Below are 22236 nucleotides of genomic sequence, written 5' to 3'. Positions count from 1 at the left end.
CTGGGATCCAAAGCATGAGACCCCATGGGAAAATCTGCACAATGAAGAGGGAGAGAATGAGGTAAATGTGATAAAAGATAGCCCTGGGTCTTTAATACAGAGGAAGGAAAAAAATCCATGATCGGGCATGCCGATGGAGGCCTTAATAGCGCAATATAGGAAATTATGATGACCAAGGAGCCCTCTGCATCACAAGTACTTCAGCGTGGAAAGAATTTTAAATGAGGAACAAAGTAGCTTTCCTCAGCCTTGCTCATGAGGCTGGTGTGGCACAAGGACAGGAAGGAACAAGCTGAGTGCCAACTGTCTTCCAGCAGCCCATGGAGTGGCCCCTGGCACTGTGATACCAGCCAGAAGAGAAGCTTCCTTGCTGCTCAGTCTCCGCCCTGTCCTCCATGTCCCACAGCCAAAACACACAGTGTCTTCAGAGAGTGGGAATTGCCATCCAGTTCCAGCATGCGGTCGACAGTGACTTCTACAGCTTTTATGGCTGGTGGGGCTTCCTGGGCCCCATAGGGATGTAGTCCACCCTGGTAATGATATTTTCACTCAGTGGTCTTATGGTTTCTTCCCTTCACTTGTGGGGTACTTTTGTTCAGGCGCAAAAACTCTCTTTCCTGTGCTTCAGCTGCTTGTCTAAATGTGATAAAATTTAAAAAAAAACACATAAAAGGTTTGGAAACACTACTATAGATAGTGAAAAAACATTTAAAACATCTTATGAACTAATAGTGACCTCTAATGATAAGGAAATATTTTTCCCCGACACCTATTTCCTTAAGGAGCACTCTCTGAACTTCTTTGTCAGGAAGTGTGTCAACAGTTCCAGACAGTGACTAGAACATGGTCACGCGTTCAGCGCCATCTTCCTTTATGAGTCACAGTTGTAGGCTTTGGAGGTGTAACGTTGAGCAAGATGGTTGAGATACTCACCTTCCTTCATTGAGTCTGTAGTAAAGGGTCCGAGTTTGACAAGCAAATAAATCAGCAGAAGTTAGAGTGACAGAACCTGCGTGGCAGTGACTGAAGCAGACTTCAGATTTTGAGTATCAGGGCTAACTTTATCACAACACCTAACTGTAGTTGTGAGTCGCCTGTCGGTAGTATTATTGACTTGAGCAGCGCAAATACAAAGGCACACGTAATTGGGGTTCTCAGATGATAAGAGAGGACAGATGAAAAGAAATACGGGGAACTAAAGTATTCAGGCAAATAGATCATGTTTTCTGCCTTTTCCTATAAAGCTATGAAGGACCATCTATTTAGTGCAGATTGAACATTGATGACGGACCACAGAAGCCACTGTGTCCAAGTCTGCCTTTGTGAGCCCATTGAGTATGCTGGTGTCCTTATGGAGACATCAGTGTAAGACTGTTTACAGTAGTATGGGCAGACAGAAGGTCTACCTAGGAAGCCTGGGTGATAATTCTAATCCCTAAGAGTGCATCCCTGGGGTTTCCTGTTCTACTGACAGTCAGCTTTGCAGAGTCCCTTTTCCCAACAATTGTTTGCTGCTCTTATAACCTCAGGGAGGTACCCTGCAAGTCTTGTAACTTTTGAGCCTCCACTCCAGTGTTTTCCCCCTAGCTTCCACCTGCCTTCAGAACGGGAAGGTTCAGGTGAGAAAGAAGAAACTACTATAGAAACAAACATATGACTTCCCTTCTTCTTCCAGCTCTCGCATTCTCCTTAGCTCAGTCCCTTCTTATTTCAGATACTGTGAAATGTTTCTGCAGGAAAGAGCAGGTTAGTAATTCTTAGTAACCAGTGGTGTAGAGAGCTGTGTAGTGCTGCACCTTAAAGATGGCACCAGTTTCTGCCTTCTACCTCCCCGATGGTGAGTGCTCGTAAACAACTCCATATATGGCTAAGGCTAAGGATCTGGCTTGCTTCCACGCATATCTGGACCTATCTGCATTTCCCACGTGGCTTGCTGGGGTTGGCTACCCAGAGGTTATTTAAACTGTGGGCTGGCTTTCCCCAGGGTCAGAAGATTGTTCAAGGTTCCTGAATAAGCTGCTGAAAGAAGAGTCAAGTGTTGCGTCCTCCTTGCTGGTCGAGGCAGTAGCTACACAGTGGGGTTGGGAGTTGATAGTTTTTGTTAGAAATAAAATCCTATCCATAAATAGGAATGCATTTTTGCTGTTTGTTGAGACAGGCTCTAACACAGCCTGGGTTGGTTGCTGACTCACTGTGTTGTGAAAACTTGAACCCCTCTTGCCTCTGCCTCCGCTCCTAGTGCTGACTTTCAGGCATATGCTACCTTCCCTGACTTTGAGCCAGTTTTTTAAATTATCGTCACCATAGTGCTCTCTACTGAGCATTTGGCTTGTGAGATCCCAGCATCCTTTGTGGGGATTTATGACAAAAGGGAATCCACAGCTGTAGTAACTTGTGTGGACTCTGACATCTTTCCTAAAGCGTCCCTCATTAATCAAGGCCACCGGAATTTCATATGAGTGCGTGTATTTGTTAAAGCTTTGTGACTAAGGATCCCAGTCAAGATCACCCCCAGGAAAGCACGCTGAGAAAGGTGATAAACCATGGGGTCTGTGAGGGGCCTTCTGTCCTGTTCACCATTGTTCACTGCTCCGACTCAAGGCACAGTCAGGTCGCCTAAGCTATACTAGCATGGGGGGAAATGCTAAAATAATTATTTTGTTTATTGATTTAAAACTTGAAAATGCTGTCATTTAAATTTAAATATTTAAATGCAAATTTTCCAGAACATCTCTTCCAATATTTGGGAGCTTTTGAATCATAATTAGGAGCTACAGTATCTAAGCCTAGATTTCATTAAAAAGGAAGTTCTTTGTGCACTAAATATGAAGAATACTAAAAGGGAACAACTCTATAACATGGGCTGAGGAACGCTGACCCTAAGCAGCATGGGCCACTAAAGAACACACTGTCAAGAACAGGAGCCATCCGGAGACAATCACAATAAACCCTACCTAACCCCCGTCTCTATCTAGGTATGTATATATATATATATATATATATATATATTTAGTTAAATGGCACTTTGTACTGTAAATAACATTTTAGCTGTACTCAGTTCTTTTCAGAATATTGATTGAAGTGAAGCACACAGCTCAGGGACTTTGTCATGTAATGCCAGCACATAACCCACATATGAGGCAATCATCCTGTAGTTTTTCCTTTTACTGCTTGAGAGTTTGATACCTGCATGTAGTGTGTTTGGGTCACATCAGTCCCCGCCCCCTTTTCACAAAGTCTTCCCCATTCTTCCCACAACTTTTCTCCTTCAACTTCATGCACTCTCTGTTTGAAATCACTTAGTTCACTGTGTTCCAGTATTGCCTGGGTGTAAGGCCATCTACTGCACGGAGCATGGGTGGCCTGTCAGGGGCCACATCCCTGAAGAAAACTATCTTTCCCTCCTCCAAAAGGCCTCAGTTGCCAAGAGCTATCAATTGTCACTAGCTCATTGGTTAAGGATGGGAAGCATCTATTTGCATACGAATGTACGTGTCACAGATAAAAACCCAACAGTGGATGTTACTGGACATTTGTTTCAACATCAGCATGCACATCTTACTTTTAAGGAACGAATGGCCTCAGACCTTTTTCCTACGCCTCAACCCTCATGGGCCCTGATCAGACAGGACCCACCTTTACACTTCAACTTTCCCTTTGGAATTGTCTGGATATAGTCACTGCCTAGAGTGAGATGTTGGTCCCTCTGTCCTCAACCATCACTGACATTACACAACAGATGTTGCTTCCGTGGAGAAGGACAGCAGCATCTAGTTGTGTCATGGCTCCTTGAGAGTTGTCCCTCTGGTACAGAACTCCTCTGCGGTGACAAGGGTAACAGGGAGTTTTACATCATGGTGTTCTCCTGGTGCATTTTTGGTTAATGAGAGTCTAAAAGCAACTCTATTTTCTGTGTGGGAGACATCTTATGTAGCGTGCAGGTATGCTGGGCTCCTGAGGCTGCCACACTGAGCATCTCCAAACCCTATGTAGTGCACGTAGTAGGAGCACTTCTGATGGTGGGTCTGGGTGTGAGGAAAAGGGAATATGCTTGCCAAACCACGAGACCAAGTTCTACATTATGCTGTGAAGTATGCCATGACTGTTCATATAGGAAAATCTCGGCCTTCGCAAAGCCATGTGATTATACTCCTTTGGAACTGACATGAGTCCCTCTGAATAGCTTATTAGGTTGCATGCTTGTTCAACAATGATTTCCAATTGTATTTATGGCAAACATAAATTGTATTTGTGACATCAGTGCAATTTTTTTCCTTAAGAAAAGAGGATTGGAGCATAAGCAACACTATTGATGGTGATGATTCTTTGCTAGATAAAATCCCTTTGGATTAAAATGTTAAGATACACTTTGTAAGAATACCATTGAGTCAGCGCTACCCTCTAGGTCCTGCAGACATGAAGCATAACATGTAGTTCATGTTTGCTTACACTCTTGGATCACCTGTACTCTTAACCCATGTGTTAAAGAGAAGATGCAAAGAAAGAGTGGTTCTGTTCCTGTCATTGTTTAGAGTGAATCCTATTTATTTGGTTTCCTGTTGAACTTTTAGTAAGTAGACACAAACTCATCAGGAAAATGATTCTGTCTTGATATTTATCCTAAATGACAGGAAATCTGTTCATTTTCTTCCCTTGTTATGGTATAACTGTTGTGTCCTGTCATCCTAATTCTTTCAAAGTGTTCCAAATCCCAATATGTGGTTACAAAACATAAGCAACTTGAAAGTCTTCATTTTATGTTTACTTAGACTTATCTATTTGCCCATATGGTAAGACATGTCTATTTAAGCCTTGACAGTTCATCTTTGAAGGAATCCAGCACTGTATACATGCAACTCATTTTTGTTACCATTGAAAACTAACTTCTGAGTTGTGACTTAGTCAGTGAGAGACAGGGAACTATAAGAGCAGGGAAGCAAGTCATGAAGTGATTATCTCTTAACGGTCAATCTGGGTACAAGTCCCAGAAGAAACCACTTAAGAATACGAAAATGTGAGATACACCAAGGATTGATAGGAGCCATCAAAGACCAGGGAAAGGCAAAGCAAGGAAATCCCCTTCCCCTCCTACCCAAGCTTGCAAGCTGAATCTCAGAGCTTGAAACTTTGGACTTTTAACCTCTAGGATTTTTTTTTTAACAAAATGATCTCTAATGTTTTGAGTTTGTGACAGTTTGAAGCTCTAGACAGCATCATGCAGCTGGAGTCAGCCTTCACTGTATTTGTGGACATTGTTCTCATCTAACATCTTAAAAATTGCACTGCTAGCACTTCCCTACATTTCACCCATCACACGGCCAGTTTTACCCGACTGTCTACATCTCTCTCCTGCCGCCCTTTTCCATCCGCCGTGCCCTTTCTATCACCCCCAGATAATAGCATGTGATGCCATGATTTTCTTTTCTAATAGCCATGACATCATTCCAGGCAAATTCATCTCTGTAGATTTACTTTTAACTTTGCTGTTAGACATAAACAACTTATGTCTAGCCCCTCTGTATATATGGGACAGTTGTGTAGCTTGGTCTTCTTGTGGAACTTCTAACAGTGGGAGCAGGGACTAACTTTTAACTCTTTTACTGTCTTTTGAGAACATATGTCTCATACAGAATTGCCTTGTCCGGCCTTAATACAGGGGAGGTGCTTAGTCTTTCTGCAAATTGACATGCCATAGTTTGTTGATGTCCTTGGAAGGCCTGCTCTTTTCTGAACAGAAATAGAGGAAGAGTGAATTGAGGGGGAGATGGTTGTTGTGGGTGAGGGAATGGAAGGAAAGGAGGAAAGAGAAACTGCAGTCAAGATGCAAAATAAATACATTTAAGATAAAAATATCAAAAAGTGAATGCTCAAAACAGGCCTGTTTTCTGAATCCCCTTCCTCTATTTTCTTATCTTCCCCCAATTTCTCTAGTTATCTTTCCCCATCTATTTATTTCACCCATCTTTTTTGATCAAATTTCGAAAACCAAAAGAAGTCATCTAAGAAGTCATGAAGCCAACATTTACCAAGCACAATTTACCAATTTAATTTCCAATTAATGATTTTTATCAGCATTTTCTCAGAAATATCCCACTTAATTGGGATGGAAATCGAGAAGGGAGAAGACTCGAGTTGGGCTTAGGAAACATAGGGTATGACATCTAACTAAAATAAACAGAGTGAGAAATTTGTCATTAAAATTCCCTAAGATAATGTGTTTAACCAGTGTTTAACCAACAGACAGGCCATTTCTTTACCTTGATTCTGATGGCTTTGAAGGAAGTAACCAACCAGTATGGCCCTACTACAGTCTCTCAGTTCATCAAAGAAAGCATGTTCCCCGAAATGGTTCTGGATAGAAACAACATCTGATAAAAAGGGAAAAAATCTCAGTAACTTGGACAACATTCGAAAGGACCCAATTTTTAGCTCACAGCTTCAAATGACACATGCAGGTTTATGGGACACTCAAGGTGCACCGTAGCGTGCTAAATTGCTTTCTCTATGAAAGTCAATTAGTATCAGTTGGGAAAGGTGCTTGGCGGACTCCTTTTGTGGTTTAACTCAGGTCCCTAACTAGCAATACTGCAAATTCAAACATCCAATTTCATACTTTAGTCTAGCCAATACAGAACCCTTCTGCCTCATTAAAGCTACAGAAAGGTTCTGAGATTTATGACATAAACCAAGACAGCATAAATAACAGAATTTGTATTTTATACAGGACAGAATCAAATGACTATATGTTGAATTACTAATAAATATTGGTAGGATTTTAAATTATTTTCTTAATTATTATAAAGACTGCCATAAATGAACCAAAGATTACAAGATAGAAAATAATTTTCAAGGTTCCTGAGAAATGAAACAAAAATTATACCTTTTTTTTATTCCCCATAAGTCTCTTTTTTTTCCCCTGAAAAATAGCTCAGTCTTCTCTTTCTTCAGGATAGTATACTCAAATTATTTATATAAAAGGGCTAAGTCAGTATTTCTCATTTTTGTCATTAATATTGGGATCTATGAAAACTAGTCTAGATTATTAGCCAATTTAGTAATTCAACTTAATCCTCGATTTTCTAGTAAGAACCATACTGTAGTTTGGGTCTCAGATTTCTTCCAAATCTTCCCATGTTTCAGACTTGATCACATCTGGTGATGTTACAAGAATATGATGAAAAATTTTAGGAGATTAACCAAGCTGGAGGAAGTAGAGTGTGTTGGAGCCTTGGTCCCTTCCTAGCTTTCACGAGAGGAGCTGTTTCCTCCACCACTATTGCTACGATGTTCTACCTCATCACTCATCACAAACATTAAGCAATGGGGCCAAGCGACCATGCACTGGAATGCTCCAAGCCACAAACTGAACCAAACTTCCCTCCTTTTAATTTGATTCAGGTGTTTCGTCACAGCGATAAGAGTGCTGACTAGCAGAATCCAGTCAACTTCAAAGGGAATAAATAACCGACAGACTGAGTGTGATGGGAGTTTTGAAGAAATATTTGATATGTTCCAAAGGCAGGAGCAGGGAGGAGAACTGACTTCAGTCACTCAAATAGTGTTTTTGCCCAGCAACGTTTGCCGCTAGTTGAGCACTCTGATGTAAGGAACATTCAAAGCTTCTTCTCCGGTGATTGCTCTTGTGGACTGGGGATGTCCCTGACCAACATCTCAGTGTCGTGTCTCAATGCCCTCGGGGACTTTCAGGGGCCTCCTTCTTGAAATGCTTCATCTGGTGTGCAGTCAGCATGCTGATCATCCTTCTATAATCCCGATTGACACCACACACTTTGATATGATCTAAGATGCCCAACTGTCCCTCAGCCATCTATTCATCCCATTCACACACAATGAGAATGAAATTCATACTTCTGGTGACTACACTCTTTAATCTTGTCCTAGAGGGGAGGTTCTGGCATTTTCACTCCTATGTAAGTATCAAAAGTATGAGAAAAAAAATGAAACCGAAGTATATTAAGATGTCGTTTGCTTCATACTAGCCTCTTTGGTTTTCATATAGGAAATCCTGTGTTCAGAAGTGTGTTGAGATCACTTAGCCTAAGTTGCTGCCAGTACCTTGAATTCTGACATGCTTTGGCCTATGGGAAGGGAGGTTATAGAAGGGAGGTTATACGAGTGTGAGCTTCAATCAGAATTGTTCAGACCACAGAAACTAGCCATTTGTCATCAGCATCAAAAGGCTATACAGACCACATGGAACAAACAAAACAAAACAAACCAACAACCAAAAAAAAAAAAAAAAAAAAAAAAAAAAAAAAAAAAAAAAAGCAGGATCTCTTAGTTTTCCCAGAAGGGAGAAGCTAGAAAATTAATCCTGTGAACTAAAAAAATATCAATATATAAAAGTCTTTAGTTTTTGTTTATTTTTCTTCTCTGTAAACACAAAGAACATTTAATGGATTTTTGTCCAGCTGATTCATAGGAGCCACAGCATGGAGACCAATAAGCATCTCCTATAGAGACAGTACCTCATTGCTTTAGAACATCATAAAAGGCCAGGTACACACTGGACAAACACAAATATTGCTGAAGATGGAACAAAGAACCCACATGCCTTGATGTTGTCAACATTTTCTTTTTAGCATAAGTGAACTCGTAAAGTTTCCATACATTTGAAATTTGGGGACCTTGGGGCAAAGCACCAAGTGATGCTTTCTCTTTGGAGAGCCCTTTAGTATGAAACAGAATAAGCCTGGGTAAGAGGAAACCACTTTAATTGGCTAAAGATAAGTTGGGGGTGATAGAGAGATGGCTCAGTTTTTGAAAGCTCATACTTCTCTTCCCCAAGTTGGACTCCCAGGACCTTTGTCAGGTGTCTCACACCTGCCTGTAACTAGACCTCCAGGCCAATCCAATGCCTCGGGCCCCTTCAGGATACCTCTATATACATGCAAATGCCTACCTACACACACACACACACACACACACACACTCACTCACTCACACATACACACACACTTTAAACATAATGATAATAAATATTTTAAAAAGGATATCCTCTTACATTCTTTTTTCTCATAAAATACTCATAATACACATGCAAGGAACCGAATGAGATTTGGAAATTTTATCCATAGAGAGGAGTTTGACTCACTTGCAAAGAAAGATTCCAGTGAGGGACAATTTTATGTTTTGCCAAGAAAGGAAGCAAATGCGTGGAATTCTGCCTGCGACCAGGAGGTAGATAATGGGTGCACACTTAGCCCTAAAATATATTGATATAATGTTTTGTGGGAGTTTATCTTCTTTTCCTCTAACATGATAAGACCAAGGTTTAACTAATACAGACAGAGACAGATAATCCCCCCTGTTGTGAAACAGATATGCCTGCAAAGACATTTAGATGTATACATACATGAAAATTGCCTGTAAGATCCCACTAATGACTACGCTGTGCTTGGGGAGTAGACTCCAAAAAGAATACTTGGGAATAAACACCCACAACAGGCAGATGAAATCCAGCACCTGCTAGGTGAGCAGGAGGGGGCATAGAACAGGTCTAACATCTCAGAAGGAACTGACGACTAGTTTGGTCCTGTGACCTGGGCGGGTTGGCGAGTCCTCTTCTTTCTTATTTTATAAGTGGAAAGGCATGACTCTTTCAATAGCTTTAGTTTCCCCACATGTCTCTCCTCTGAAGAAGGAGCCAAGAGCTTAATGAGTCTGGCCAATGGCCTATTAGAATGCAATAGTATTTAAGAGCCTTTTAAAAGGTGGCAGAGAATTCAAGGCTATCAAAGCCTAGACCGTAAGTGCCACAGTGGAAAACAGAGCCTGTGAAGTGGGCATGCCAGCTACGAAGCCAGTTACGAGTCAATTCCCCAAGGGTTTGGGGAGCAAAGGAAGCAAGAATTTTGTCTGGTTTCTCTGAGACAGAATTACAAATTTGCACAGATTCTTAGGGCCTCTTGGGATTTTCACAGAGGACGTAACTTCATCACAGGGGTCCCCTCTAACAGTGCTAATAAAATGAGCCCTAATGAGGCCTCTCCGACATTGAATGGACAGAATGGAAACACACTTTGATGAGGTAAGTGTATGAGGATCAGAAACATCTCCCCCAACAAGAAAAAAAAAAAACATTTCCTTCCAAATCTGTGAAGGCCGAAATTTAAATGCAAACCACACTTTGCCAAAAACTGAGCTATCTTGAGAAAGACTTTGCTGCTAGGACGAGATTGTGGAGTGTCCCACTAAGCAGTCAATCTGTGTGCCTTCTCTGAATTGCTTTGCAAGTAGTCCCCAGCATCCCAAGCTATGGATCTCACTTCTTCAATAACTCAGGTTTGGAAAAGGCTAGCCTAAACCCCCTGCTTTTAGTCAGAGAATGATGAAGATAAGTTTTAATTCTTTTTCTTTTCCTTTCTTTTCTTTTTTCTGTGACAGGGTTTCTCTGTGGCTTTGGAGCCTGTCCTAGAACTAGCTCTTGTAGACCAGGCTGACCACGAACTCACAGAGATCCGCCTGCCTCTGCCTCCCAAGTGCTGGGATTAAAGGCATGCACCTCCACTGCCGGGCATGTTTTAATTCTTAAAAGGAGAGAACCCAAGCTCACAGATCTTTCTACGGTAATAAATACTACATACAGATAATTATTACTTTGAAACTTTTAATTTCAAGTGGGAAGATGTCAGTTTAAAAGGGTGAAGAAGTTTTCATTCCATTGTCAGAAGCAAATACTGGCAATTGAGCTTGCTGTTAGCAGCCATGTTCAGCAGGTAGCAAATGTTGCAGCTCAGAAACTCAAGCCAAACATCCTGCTCTATGTGCTCATATTGAAATGAAAGAACCTTGGCAGTTCATTTTCCATACTGAGAGTCCATCACAAATAAATGAAGATGAAGCGAACTCTTTTGTGGTTAACATCAAGGATTTCATTCTCCATGAAGGCATTTAGTTATTAATATAATAATACAAAAACTTTATTAATCAGTCATTGAACAACAGCCTTATGGGGGCAGTAATCAGTTTCCACTTTCTATGGAGATCTTTCCATAAGTCCATTCCTTGAGAAGATCTGAAATTCTATTTTATTGTCTCAATGTGATTATAGACATTTGAAGGCTTTGAAATATTTTTTCGAGTGAAAATACCCCTTATCAAATCAGGGACATTCTCCTTAGTCCGTCCTAAGAAAGGAAGAAGCTGGAGATGAAGCCATATTTGTAAGGTAAGGTCTCTCAGATTCTGCATCATGGCATCTGCTGTAGGCCGGTCCCATGGGCCGTCCCAGGCACTGCAGGGTCCCCCAGCCTCTGGACCATGGCATATGCTGTGGGGCCGTCCCAGGCACTGCAGGGTCCCCCAGCCTCTGGACCATGGCATATGCTGTGGGGCCGTCCCAGGCACTGCAGGGTCCCCCAGCCTCTGGACCATGGCATATGCTGTGGGGCCGTCCCAGGCACTGCAGGGTCCCCCAGCCTCTGGACCATGGCATATGCTGTGGGGCCGTCCCAGGCACTGCAGGGTCCCCCAGCCTCTGGACCATGGCATATGCTGTGGGGCCGTCCCAGGCACTGCAGGGTCCCCCAGCTTCTGCATCATGAGGACTACTGTGGAGCTGTCCCCTGCATTGGCGTTAGCTTCAACTCTGGACTCTGTACACTAGAAGCTAGGCTTCTGACTAGTTCTGAGAATAAAACCCACCTCTGAGACAGCACAGATGGCCAGGGGAGAAGCAGTATTCCTGTCAGGGTTGGAGGGTAAGGTTGGGGAAAAGGCAGAGGACAACCTGTGAGGTGAGGAAGCTAATGGAGCCATAACCTACTGCTGTTCACGCACTGAGTAGACCCGCTTTCCAGAGAGCATGTTATTAACCCACACGGCCTGCTTCTTATAGTCTCTGCACTGTAGTAAAAAAAAAAAAAAGTCCTTTGAGGCAGAGAAGTTGCTTTCCGTTTCTGTCAGCCAAGGTTTCATGGAGAAATAGGATGTCTAGGATATACTACATAGATACAGGCCAACGGATTATCTTCTACATCCTTGTAACTGGCTGGCAAAGCGAGACTGAAATCTATGACGCTGGCTATAGAAAAGTCAGACTGGGATTCTGGGGCCAGAGTTGCAGCTGCAGCCCGGACCCACACTTCTCGGAGGAACCTGGGCTCTGCTGGTAAGGTTCCCAGCTGGATTGGGCTACCACACTTGCTAGGATGCTACCACACTCCTTTGAATGATTATAGAAGCCAATCACAGCCAGAAAAGCCTACGTGGTCACAATTGGTTTGGTCAGATAGTATATTAGCCTGTTGAGGATGCTGCAGCAGAATATCATAGTCTGTATGGCTCATAGACACTGTGAATGTAGTTTTCTAGATTCTTGATGTTGGGAGTTTGTAACATGAGGGTCCGGCTCATGTTGGGGTTTTTGTCTCACCCGGTACCCCACAACCGGCATACCCCAAGGAAAATCACACACAGGACTCCATAAGATTATAAACTGATTGGCCCATTAGTTCTGCCTTCTTGTTAACTCTTATAGCTTATATTAACCCATTATTATTATCTATGTTAGCTGTACAGCTCAGTACCTTTCTCAGCGTGGCAGCTCACATGTTGTTTCTTTGGTGATCTGGGCAGGAATGGCAGAGGGAGCTTTCTGCTTCCCAGAATATTCCCAGTCTCTTTGTTCCACCTCTACTTCCTGTCTGGCTTTCCCGCCTATACTGCCTGCCTGGCCAATCAGCGTTTTATTAAAATATGATTGACAGAACACAGACAATTTTCCCGCATTAAGAGTTTAAGATGAAGGCACCAACGGATTAGGTGTCTAGTAAGAATCAGCTGCCTAGACCATCTGCAATACACTCTTATATGGTAGAAGGGCTGGGAATCTCCTTAGAATCTCTTTTATAAAGATACAACTGCTGGTCATGAGCTGAGCCTCAGTGACCACTCACTCTCAAATGCCCCGCCTCCTAAGATCATCATTAAAGATTTTAACATAAAGAAATGAAAAGGGTCTTTTATATGGGAGTTGTAGATTAGTCATTTTGGCACGTTGAACTGACAGGTACAGTTCTGGAAACTATTTCTCAGGCTCTGGTGTTTATCTAGCACAGTTTTATAGTCCTGTCATTTTGATCTTGCCTTGGGTGCTGATCAACTCATGAATCTTTCTCCAGGCACCTACTGCGTGATGATCTCGCCATAGATAGGCAGAAAGCTGAACCCTGTCATGAGCCTGTTCATGAACTTAATAGCGTCTTTCAAGAGATATGAGTGAACAGTTTCCACCAATGATATACGAATAACCGATAATCATAAAAGAAAACAGGACAGGCATTAGTTACCATTAGGGAAATGCAAAAGAAGGTCATGACTATTCATTTTCTCCTAGCAACTATCAGCTATGGGGAAGAGGGAAGCTCTGTCCTCAGTGGTGTGGCCATTGATGAGGTGCCCGTGTTTCAATGGATTGCTCATGCAGGCAGCCATGGTTAAACCCAGTGGGTCACAAACCAAAACCAATGCCAAAACAGAAAGACATTAGAGTTAGTGGGGGGTGGAACTTGTTAGGAGCAGGTGCATATTGATTGAAGTGGAAGAGTGATTGTAACCAAACTGTATTATCCTAATTAATAAAGACAATGTTAACTTGAATACTGTACCCAGGAGTATCACTATAGAAGAAAAGATACTAGCAAGTGATCGTGGGGATGTGGAGAATTGATAACTTCTGTTTGCTGCTAGTTGAAATGCAAAATGGCGCTACTGCTTTGGAATACAGCCAAGTCCTCCAAAAGATGGAACACTAAAAGACCTTATCCTCTAGCAGCTCCACTCCTAGATGTAGAGCCAAGAAAGGTGAGAATACACAGCTGGGAGATCTTGTACAGACGTATTGTCACCAATATCCAAAAGGTAGGAATAGCCCAAGCATCTATCATTCTTGGATATATTAGAAAAATGTGGTGAGTTCATACAATGGAATTGTGCATCAAACTTGTGAAGTATTGCTCCAGTCTACAGCAATAAAAACACCTAAAATGCATCACACATGCTAGTCAAAAGAGCAAGTCAGACAAGGCAAGTTGCCAGGTGGTCCCATTTTATCAACAACCAGATAGGCAATTCTATAAGAACACAAAGCAAATTATGGTTTCCAGAGACTGAAAGGGTTCTAAAAAAATGGGGTGTGCCTACTACTAGAAAGGATCGAGCTTCTGAGGTGATGAAAATGTTCAAAAATTGGCTGTGGTGATAGTTGATTGGCTCCCCAAACATACTTAAAGACAAGTGAGTCAAATGCACAATGCATGAATTGTACTTCCGAAAAGCTGTTGTCAATTTTAAAAGAGTATTTTGGGAAATCTGGAAGCAGAAGATTTAAAAGGACTGTTGATGTAGGGACTGTCAACCCTATGATTAACCCGCACCATCGACTGACTTAGCCCCCACGTGTGGAAGGCAGCATCAAAGGAAGCAATGAGGTAAGAGGCTTTCTGTAGCTGATGTTCACCAGTCCCACCAGGGACGCCAGGAGGAATAAAACCCAGCCAGAGGAGACAGATCCATTTCATGACCTCCCTTTCGTGGCCCGATCGCTGGCGTCGGTTGTATAGTCTGCCACCTAAGGCAAGCGGATGTGAGCGATTCATCCAAGAAAACACTCAAACGCTTGCCTAGACAGTGTGAGCTCAGAAACTTCTCTTTTACCTCAGCGGCTTAAGAATTTTGATTCATTTGGTAACAGTTTATCTTTGATGACGGACCAATGAATGACTCAGTTTTGTGGAGTTTAGCACCTCCATGCTGGGAACTTACTCAAATGCATTTTACTTATTCCAGAGACAGCTCTGGACTTCGGCCCAAGCTTCCTCCTTCCTTCTGGATCCCATAATAGGGATTTTCTTGCATGTTACTCTCTCAGGAGAGACAAGGGGAGGTTGTCACATTACCGGTATGTAAAGCTCTGAACCTTTGAGGTTTTCTCTGTCTTTTCTCATCTGAAGAACAGATATTAACTGTCGGCTTTTGGTAGGGTTTTCAAGAATGGAAAATGGGCAGATGAAAATGAATGATCTGATTTGTATTCAGACTTGACTTTAATAAAAACCCAAGTGAGAGCAATAGGCATTTTAAACAGGGGTTTGCCAGGCATGGGGCAGGCACTGCTTAGCATCTAATCATCAAGGGAGGTCCAGGACCTCACCCAGGGCTTGCCTCACTTCCAGGACGTTATGGGTACACTCATTTTTGGCACCAGTTAAATTGTTCAGATTGGCTGTATTCATTTAGTCACCTCTAGGCCACTGATCTTCCCAAAGACTCTTTGACCTTCCCCATGTGTGGATTCTATGCATTTTACCAGGTCCCTCACACATATGTCTTCTCCTGAGTTTGACTCGCGATCTCCCGCCTCATCTGATTAAGACCTGAGCCAGGCACTAACAGAGCCCTGCACTGCCTTGAGCCCTGGATTCTGGGTGGGTTCAAATAACAGCGACAAAGCACTTAGCAGAGCCCAGAGGGCAGCGGTGGGATCGCTGTTTGCTCTCACTACCCTCGTAGGCACTGCAGCCCAAATGATCTAAAACCCAATTCCAGCTAATCAATCCTTGATCAAAAGACAGCAGAACCCTTTATGTTTGTTCTGTAGGCTAAACCAGAGTCAGCTCGTCTCCTATTCAAATTTCTGGTGATAATTAACCCAAGGGGTGCTTAACATAGAAATCACAAACTCTAGTTACTCATTCATAAAGAGAAAGTACTACCAATCCCCCCCCCCGCGTGTGTATGTGTGTGTGTGTGTGTGTGTGTGTGTGTGTGTGTGTTTGTGTATGTGTGTTTCAAGTCATGGCTAGCTGTGAGGCCTCCAGAGAAGTCACAGTATTGCCTTTGCTCCTTCTTGAGCCTCTGCAGCCATGGCTCCTCTCCATTCCTGTCTTTCTGTACTGACTGCTTCTTCTGCTTACTCTTAACTTCTCCTCTTCTCCTGCTCGTCTTTGGCTTGCCCTCCATCACAGTCCTAGGTATCCCAGCAAATGCCTTGCGATTCTTCTACTTTAGTATCTACTGTGGTTCAAAAATACCATTGATTACTTAATGCTTTCTTGTTTTAATATGATATAATAAATGGAGAATAAGCATAGCTATACCCAGCCATACTATATGCATATGTGGCTTGTGTGATACATGATATTTCAGGTTCTTAAAAAGTACAAATGAAATAAAGAAAACAAACTTGCAATAAACAAAGAGAGAGAATCATGAATTTGGCAGGAACCGGTTAAGACTGCTGGTCTTGTGTATCAAACAGTTTCTGATGCCTGAGCTGCCAGCTTTGGTATTCACTGGGGTCAATCAGAGTTTCTTGTATCTTGAGGCTGAATAGTCAGACTATACTACAGCCTCTACCCTAAGAGATTCCAGAATTGTAAGGACCAGCTTACCAAATGTCAGAAAGAGACACAAAGAGGCAGCCATCTTTATTTTATTTTATTTCTGACCTAAACAGATTCCTCAGTAGGTGTGCTACAATATGATGACCTTGTCGACTATTTAAACCTGTGACATTATGACCAGACTACTCCATGGGAAATCTTGCCCATAATGAGTCTTACCCCTTAGGTCATTTGTTTAGCCTACTGTCCGTAAAGGCTGAGCCAGTGTGGAAAAAAATGTCTGAATGAGCTGTGCCAGATTGATCTAAGCTTCTGGAGAACATTGAACTCTCTTTGAATTGTGAAGTCGAGTAACACTGATGGCATTTTCTAAGTATGGACTTGGCCTTAGCAGACCCAAGGGTGTCAAAGTGGGAAAATTTCAATAAACTTGTCTCTCTGCTGCTATTTCACGAGTGTCTCTCACTTTACTTTAGGAAAATTGCTCCCCAGACTGCCAAAAGCTGTTGGCAGATGGAGGTTCTCTTAACCAGATGGTTGGTCTGCAGTTAAAGCTTGACCATGGCTGAACTTGTGCACTGTGGCTTCTCAGGGAGGAGAGGCCGATTGCTAACAAGTGTGGGACACTTGCAGGGATGGATCAAGAATGAGAAACTATTGCATGTACTTTCGTATAGGATGCTCAAAGACAATGAGGGTCTCTAAGCTAAGGATTATTGACAAACTCTACAGAAAGAAAAGGAATGGTGAATGACTTGAATATCGGTGGGTTGCAAGATAGGGAAAGTCTTTGTGCAGGTAGCAGGAGAGATAAGTGCTGGTGTTCTTACCATATGGTGAACCTGAATTCACACCGTATGGAATAAACCTGTGTCTACACACGCATGCTAGTAGACCTAGCTAATAGTTTAAGGTACATAGGTACATTGGAAGAGCAAGAAGAATTAAGCTTCTCTTCATTTATGTAATACATGGAGAAGTTAGTTGCAAATACATTTTTTGTTTTGGTTTGGTTCTTGATTGTTTGTTTGTTTTACTATTTCCTTATTTGGCCAAATATTTAGAATAAAGACAAACATTGACAGCCCTCTGCAATTAGCAAAAGGATTGTATAATCATTACGGACATATTTTGACACTTCAAGTTTACAAGTTTCATTTTTCTATGTTTTTTTTCCTCTTAATTTTGATAATTTTCTCTGGGAAGCCATGTTCCTAGAGCCATTACAAAGATTCTTGTTCAGTTGCATATTATAAATTCTCAGATGTATATTATAAGTGATAATATTTTTACATAAGCAGAGAATAGATGGACATTTGGTACTTACTCAACCAACTGGTGGTTGGTATGTATTTTTCTTTATAAATATTTATATGTTACTTTACACAACTTTTATTTGACTTTTTTTCTGAATGGCCATTCTGAAAAGAGTAAACATCTTTGGGTGTTGTTAAGATTTTGGTAGAGAATTATGTTATAACTGGTTTTAAAGCAAGCCTCTTAAAAAAATTCATCACATCCTACCTATAGACATGTTTGTATATAATATATAATAACTTATAAGCTTTGCTGAAGAACAATAGCACCATATTTTGTAATGGAAACCTGAAGATGGTAAAAAAAATGAATGTTAAAACTGTGTAGCTACAAAAACTGAATGAACAAAAAAGCAGATTGGGCAAATAGTGAACCCAGGCACAGTAACATCCTAGAATTATGCAGTTGGGCAAGGGAAAGTTTCAGAATGAATTGTGAGTTTCCTTTTTGACCAGCTAATTCATAACTGAGTCATCCACCTGCCATTGGTCAATCAATTTGTAACAGTGATCTTTCCAATCATTGTGTTTCTACTCTCCCACATATCCTTTAAGTAGCTTTCTGGGTTGGTGTTTGTGTGAGAGGGAAGTGTTGAGGAAAGAAACCATTTAGTACTTATGGAACAGCTTTGAACTGTTAAAAAAACATATGCTGCTCTTGCAAAGGACTTTCAGTCCTCAGCACTCATGATCATCTGGAACTCCAGTTCTGAAGGGTCCATGGCCCTCTTCTGATTTCTTTGGCACCAGGCACACATGTGGTGCACAGGTATACATGGAAGCAAAATTTTCATAAATATAAACTAAATTAATCTTTTTTAGGAAGAGTTTTTTTTTAAAAAAATACTATTATTTAAGTTGCTAGTTGTCCCTTAGAGCAAAAATAATTGATGATAGATCCAGTATTATAAACAAACAGGATGATGGGTTTGGTCAAAGTGACTGACAATAGGAGGTGAGGGAGAAATGATGTCTACGCTGATAAGAATTGTTGATTGTGGGGGGAGAAATGGTGTCTACACTCATAATAGTTGTTGTTGGGGGGAGGGAGTAATGGTGTCTACACTCATAAGAGGTTTTGTTGGCTGAAGAAACTCAAATCTCAGCTGTTGAGAATTCTGCATTCTTTATTCCACACCACACCACAAAGACATGGAATTGAGACAGCACTCTGATTAAAAAACAATGTGCCATGTAAATCCTTAAAGGGGTCTTGAAGATGCTGTATAGGGTTAGAAGGCTGATAAAGAAAACCGTGCCTTTCCTCTTCTAGTTGCCTCAGAAAAACAAAGCAGTGATAGAAGCCCGTGTGACCTTTTGTGGAAGAAATGTAAAATTAGGTGCTATTTTTTGAAACAAAAGATTGTTTTACAAGATGCTATGGAGGCAATGAATCAAGAGTACCAATAGAGAAGAACGGATGTATCTTCTCCAAAATTTAAAAAAAAAACAATCCTAGTATCTCTTCAGATAGGAATTTAATATCAACATTTCCAAGATTCAAAAAGCTAAGAAAAGTTCTGCCAAGATTTCTGCAGCATGTTATGTCTATTTGATAATACACATCACATGGACAACCTTAAGACCCTTTCAGAGCCTCCTCCAACGGATCTACTCCATAGCCCACATGGCACAAATACGGAAAGGACATACAGACAGAAACACCCTAAGGAATTCCAGATGCAGGTAAGTTCTCTGTCTACCAACACTTTACCTAGGCCATCCCAGATCCAGTGATACCTAACAGCAGTAACAGTAGTAACATCTTCATGATACAATTCATGTATAAAATGTGTCAGCATTGATGATGTGCGAGGCAGAATAACAACTGATTTACACATATATACATGAACTTCACTTTAAATTTAAATGTTGGTGTTTTCATGGGGGCCATTTTACATATGGAGAAAATGCAGATTAGACAGAACTAAGATATGGTTCCCCTTAGGAATAAGGAATGTAACCAGTTGAACCAAGAAGTGGGTGGTTCCTAATATCAGGGGCGTGGCCATCTGTGACCATAGCACACACGCCTGACAGCGTTCAGGGCACTTACACGGGTCATATACTAAAAACATGACTGAAGAACAGAGCACAGCCTGTCAGGAATATCTACTCTAGGCTTTCTTGTCTTGTGTGTTACTTTCTACTCTATGAAGAGAGTTACGAATTTGCCCTGATTATGAAAAAAGCATCTCCAGGAAAGAGCTAATAAAGCCAATAGCAAGCGGTTTTCCTACTCTTTGTGTCCTTTGCTTCCTAACTATCATTTCTAACAATGGGTCAGCATATGGTTCAAATGCATCACCATCCAAAACTCATACGCACACCTCTTAAACAAAGGGCAGGTACTGAGTAGGGTTTTGCTTTTATTCATCTTCATCAGAGAATACCTTTCTGAGAGTGTGTTCCCTAATAGCAGCACAGAGATAGAGTAGGTCTTTAGAGACATAGTTGACTGAAGTTATTGGGGACAAGACTCTAATCTGGGTCTTTTTATATGTACCATCTGCTGACTGCTTGGAATTCATAGTTCCTCTTTTAGAAGAAATAAATAGCTAACTTAAATGCATTGCTCACATTATGAATGAAGTAGGAGCCCTAAGGAGTTTCAAAACCCAAGTTAAATGTTGGACACCACCTATCATATTCTTTTAAAGGTATGAACCTAGGCATTTTTCTGCATTTCTGCAGAATTGCAAATTCGTAAGTTATTTTCGAAGAGGAGATCTGTTGGTTTTGTTGCTATAACCTTGAATTTATTAAACTGTGTGTGATTTCATAGACAAATGATGGCTAAAATGCAAAAATGAGCAGGAACTGAGTTTTCTCCACTCATTGCTTGTAAGGAGTTATTGGGTATAATTTCCACTCTACCTCTACCTCTCTCTCTCTCTCTCTCTCTCTCTCTCTCTCTGTGTGTGTGTGGGGGGGGGGGTGTAGTTCTAAAAGTGTAGAAATTTGACATCTCATGTATCTGAATTTTAGGCAGGTAGAAAATAATTGATAACTTAAAATAGGAAAAACCCTGCTACTGGTGTTTAAAATATGATTTTTAATTTATTCATCTACTTTATATCTATATAAATATATAATTAGTAATTTACATATATAGTATACATTTTTTTAAGCATTTTTAAGATAGTGAGGAGAATGTTGGATCCTACCAGGTTAGATAAGAAAATAAAAGACAAGGGAAAATTGTGAGCTAGAACCTGTGTGGAAAGCTGGGGTTAGCTTGAAGGATATGGGCTATAAAGGAGAAATGATGGATCAGATGAGAGTCAGTGCTCACCTGCAGGCTCGGCGTTGCGTTCTGCAGTGATTCGGGGGAAGGTGAGTCTTCTTCCCCTGCTCAAGGTGGGCTCTGTGCTCTTTTTCCTTGTTTATGTCTTCAGAACCCGCACTCCTCCTGCAACAGAAAAAAAAATTTCCTTGCTGTTAATCCATTTAGAAAGTCCTCCTCGGCATAGCTTACCCACTTATATGATGGCTTTAGAAACTTAAAGGCTGAAACTGTCATCTAAGTATTAATCTGGGAATGATTATTTCAAGTGACAAGAAATGGTTTCGATTGCCTGGGAAAGCTAATCAGACACGTGAACGCATTCTGCTAATAGCCCCAGAGGAAACTGTTTACCTGGGCACCTGAGGAGCCAGAAAAGGTTAGAGTTACAACTCAGAGAATGAAGTGCTGTGTGAAGAAATGGGAATGAGGGAAGGGTGGGAAAAGTAGAGAACACAGCACATAGCCTCTCACGGTCTGAATATTCAAACTTACAAATCAAATTATGGGTCATTTGTTCAGCTTTTGTTCATGACCTTAGAGGCAGGTGAACCCGAATTTATGTAACAGGACACTCATGGCTCTCTGTGTGACAGATTTCCTTTTATTCTCCCACTCAGCTGCCCTGAAGGTGTTAGACATCTGCCCTTGCCAAACACACCCCTGGTCCACTGCCTACTATGATAGCAGGAAGCAGAAAGTGAGAAATCTCTCTGGGCTCTCATTCATTTAAGCTAGTCAGACCACTAAAGGCAAGAGCAGGGTTTTTGTTCTGTCAGCACCCCACCACGTCTCTGTGGCTGAGGAGTAAAACAGAAAGGAAATCACACTGATTCACAAATAGTCAAAGCTTGAGGTAGACCAGAAGTCTCACCACTTTCACTTCCTATTAAAGCAGAAAATGATTATTTGCTAAAGATGGAATCCAGGGCCCAGTTGGTTCACACCAAGGTGGCATGAGGTAGGTTCCCATCGCTCTTCTTTTCCTTTAAGGCCTCCAGACCCTGGATACTCTAAAAACATCTCTGTGAAAGTTCATTCAAGGAGTGCTTTAGAAAAACTTTATTCTCAAGAAGAAGAAAAAAACATTGTCTTTTATCAAAATATTGACAAGAAAACTAGCAAAAACACTGACTATGAAGAGATGCCAATAAACCTGAAAGCCATAAAAATTGCAGGGTTTGTTTTAGGCTTCAGAGGGATGCAGGGGTTTGTGCCCAGGACCTGGGCAGCAGTGTGGGAAACTGAGTAAGTGTGAGATTTGAAA

General features: G+C 41.4%; 1 long non-coding RNA gene across 1 annotated transcript; it reads right to left on the bottom strand.

Moving 5' to 3' along the window:
* Window positions 1–742: 742 nt before the first annotated feature.
* LOC148120661 (uncharacterized) lies at window positions 743–21217 on the bottom strand. The gene is made up of 3 exons (XR_015739149.1): window positions 20979–21217; window positions 6258–6368; window positions 743–948 (listed from the first exon to the last, which is right to left on the bottom strand). It is a non-coding gene; the product is annotated as an uncharacterized LOC148120661 (long non-coding RNA).
* Window positions 21218–22236: the final 1019 nt, after the last annotated feature.

The sequence above is a fragment of the Myodes glareolus genome, chromosome 10, assembly GCF_982192425.1.
Source record: "Myodes glareolus chromosome 10, mMyoGla1.1, whole genome shotgun sequence".
In the NCBI taxonomy this organism is placed as follows: domain Eukaryota; kingdom Metazoa; phylum Chordata; class Mammalia; order Rodentia; family Cricetidae; genus Myodes; species Myodes glareolus.
The sequence above is the reverse complement of the archived record's forward strand: the minus strand, read 5'-3'. Positions and strand labels throughout refer to the sequence as shown.